The sequence below is a fragment of the Rhinoderma darwinii genome, chromosome 10, assembly GCF_050947455.1.
Source record: "Rhinoderma darwinii isolate aRhiDar2 chromosome 10, aRhiDar2.hap1, whole genome shotgun sequence".
Classification (NCBI taxonomy): Eukaryota; Metazoa; Chordata; class Amphibia; order Anura; family Rhinodermatidae; genus Rhinoderma; species Rhinoderma darwinii.
Genome location: NC_134696.1, coordinates 97,167,920 through 97,171,601, shown reverse-complemented (window position 1 = coordinate 97,171,601; position 3,682 = coordinate 97,167,920).

The following is a 3,682-nucleotide window of genomic DNA, read 5'->3' as shown; positions in this document are numbered from 1 at the left end:
GTGTTTCCTCCATCGCCTTCAATTTTGATATTATTTGTTTTTGTTCTTGGCTTTGTTCTTCTTTCGGGATATCTTTGTAGAGGTCCCTGAAATATTGGAGCCAGATGTTGCCATTTTGAATATGAAGGTTGTTTTTCTTGCAATTTTTGCCCATGTGTTTCCATAATTCCCAGAACGAGTTGTCATGGAGGGCATCTTGGAGTTGGGTAAGTTTGGTGGAGATGTGCCTTTGTTTTTTCTTTCGGAGGATGGTCTTGTATTGCCTCTGTATGTTGCTGTAGGCCTCCTTCAGACCGGTGTTGTTTGGGTCTCGGTGCTTCTTATTTGAGGCATTTCTTAGGGTCTTCCGTACTTCTTTGCACTCACGGTCAAACCAACCGTTAGGATGTATTTCTTGTGGCCTCTTGTAGTCACATCTTTTCAGGTCAGACTTCTCTGCCATGGTATAGAATATATTATTTAGGTCATTTACGGCCTGATTGACCCCTCCTGGGCTTGTCTCATACACCTTGTTGTAGAGGTTGTGAAGCATCTCCTGCACTTCTGGTCTGTTCATTGTCTCTTTATATTTTATAGTTGACGTTTTGGACCATTTATAAGATGGGGGCAGGTTGAAGAGGCCGGTTTGATGTGGTTTTTGTGCAGATGGTTTGGTTGTGGATTTGATGTATAGAAGTAATTGGTTGTGATCTGACAGGTGCGTTTGTGGAGTGACTATGAGTGCGCCAATGTTTGCGGGGTCCATGTCCGTGATGGCATAGTCTACTACACTGCTGCCTACATGGGAGTTTAGTGTATACCTTCCTAAAGAGTCTCCCTTGGTGCGGCCATTCAGTATGTGGAGTCCTAAGCTTCGACATAGATTCAGTAGTTTTTTCCCGCTTTTGTTGACGGTGCTGTCATAGCTGTTTCTCTCTTTCTGTAGGGAGTTATGACAGTCGGCTTCTGCTCCAAAGATGAAGATGTTTCCATCATTGGTCAGGTAGTCTTTATCTCTCCCCGTTCTTGCATTGAGGTCTCCGTAGATGAGAACGCTGCCCAGGGTCTGGAAATGGGCGGCTTCCCTTTGTATAATCTCAAAGCTGTCTGGGTTGGAGTACGGGGACTCTGGCGGTGCGATGTACGTTGCGCAGAGATACATGTCAGACTGAGAGGTGAGGATGGAGCTGCCTATTCTTATCCAGATGTGGCTGTCTCCTCGCTTCACGGCTTTGATCTGCTCATGGAGCTCCTCCTTGTACCAGACTAATATTCCTCCTGAACACCGACCCTGCTTGATGTGTTTATTTTTCAGGGCGGGGACAGAGATTTCCCTGTATCCAGTGGGCACCAGGGACTCATTCTCTGTCCTAGTCCATGTTTCCAGGAGGATTTGTATATCGATATTTTTCAGTCTTTGGATGAAGTCTGGATCGTTAATTTTGCATCCAAAGGCTGAGGCGTTGAGGCCTTGAATATTCCAGCTGCTGATTATAAAGGACGTCATTGTGTGTCCATATACCTTGTAATGAGCGGCGCTGTGTAGGACGGGCTGGAGATGTGACTGTTGGATGTGTTGTAGATGTTCTCGTGTTGTACAGTCACATTAGTTTTTTACATAGAGTGCTGAGCAGGGTCTTTAGCATCTCCATGTCTCTGCTCTGCGTGTCTCTGTGTGAGGCAGGGGGTTTCCTCCATGTCTCTGCTCTGCGTGTCTCTGTGTGAGGCAGGGTGTTTCCTCCATGTCTCTGCTCTGCGTGTCTCTGTGTGAGGCAGGGGGTTTCCTCCATGTCTCTGCTCTGCGTGTCTCTGTGTGAGGCAGGGGGTTTCCTCCATGTCTCTGCTCTGTGTGTCTCTGTGTGAGGCAGGGGGTTTCCTCCATGTCTCTGCTCTGTGTGTCTCTGTGTGAGGCAGGGGGTTTCCTCCATGTCTCTGCTCTGCGTGTCTCTGTGTGAGGCAGGGGGTTTTCTCCATGGCTTTTGCCTCTGTTGGTCTGACCTTGGGTACAGGGGTTTTTCTCCTGGGTGTAGTGAGGTGTGTGGAGTTTGAGGTCTTTTCATTGTTAGTGATGTCTCCATGTTTTGGCTTTGGCTGGTGTGGGGTCCAGGTCTGGGGGGTCTGTTCAGCACAATGTCTTTCAGTTCTTTGGCCAGAAGGCTGACCCCTCGTTTGTTGAGGTGTTTGTCATCATACAGGTGGTGCTGCTCTATGGAGGGGTGTTGTGCCAGGCTGATGTTTGACATTGAGCTGATGTTCGCTGCCAGCTCTGTGTTGATGGCCTGGGTGATCTCGTTGGGTACATCTTTTCTTGGGAGCACGGATGATATAATTATTTTACTGTCAGGGAACTTTTGTTGTGCCGTCTTTGCTAGTTGGGTCAGTTGTTCTGCAATCTGCTGTTGCTGGTCTTGGAGGTTGTTTGTACCCGTGTGTATAATGAGATGGTTTGGATTGGTAAAATGTGGGTTATTGATGACTGATGTGACTTGTTGGATAGTTGCACAGTGAATTTTACTGACCCTTTTTCCTGGGAAGAGTCGCCGTGTATTAAGGTATTTGCCATTTGAGTCAATTATTAGGACAGTATCAGGACATTGTGACTTGCGGGTGGCTTGTCTGATGTTTGTGTCCTGGGTCCTGCTTGGTGGTGGTATGTGGTGCTGCTGTGGTTCTGTGCTGGAGGATTGGTTGGCGGTCGGCTTTGTACCCACTTGTATCGCTCTGTTTTCTCCTAGTTTGTTTTCATTAATTTCAGGAATATTTATTGGGTTTGGGTGATTTGATGTACTAGCGCCCTGGTCATTGGCAGTCCTTATGTCAGCGCTCTCCCTTGCTCCTAGACTTTGTGTTTGTGGTTTTAGATTTTCTATCTCTAATCTGAGCTTTGTATTTTCTTGTTGCAGCTCTCGGAGTGTACATTGTATTTCCTGCAGAGCTGATGCATGTTCACACTTCAGTTTGTTTATCTCTTTAATTACTTGGTCATTTGTGTTTTTGTCACCGAGATTTCTTTGAAGTTCTTCTTTGAATTGTACAAAGTCTCTTTCTAATTGAGATAAACAGTCTCTGAGGGTGTCGGGTGAGGGGTGTGGGACATTGGGACATGGGGCAGCGGGGGTGTCGCTGGAGATTGTCTCTGTATGTCCATCTCTGGTCTGGGTTGCTGGAGTTTGTTGTTCTTTGTAAGTTTGGGCCTGGTCTTTAATATGATGAAAGATTTCTTGGAATTCCTCTAGCTTGTCCTCATTGCCTTGTATGAGAACGTTGCCGTTATTGTATAGACTTATGGTAAGTGTAATACTCCCATCATTTCCTGGGTCTTTTATTCTGATCTGTCGGCCCTTATTGATGCCACACTTTGATATGTCCTTATAGTGCTGGCACAGGGCTGTGTGCCAGGCGGAGCGGTGCTCAGTGTAGAATAATACATTTGTTTTCCTCTTGACTTCTTCTTTAGAGGTAAAGTCAGCAAAAAGTGTCTCTGGATTGTGTCTGATTGTGGCATGTTTTACTGCTTTCCTCGCTTGAATGCTCCTCTGCTCTTCGGAGTATGTGATCTCCAAGGTGCCTGACCCCCTGTTGTCTGAATCTTCTATCCCAAACTCCGTCTTATGGACATTTACTTTATTCTGCATTTCTTGTTCTAAGTTGTGATTTTCCATTTTTAGATAAATCCTTATATCTATGGTGTTGTCTCTCTAGT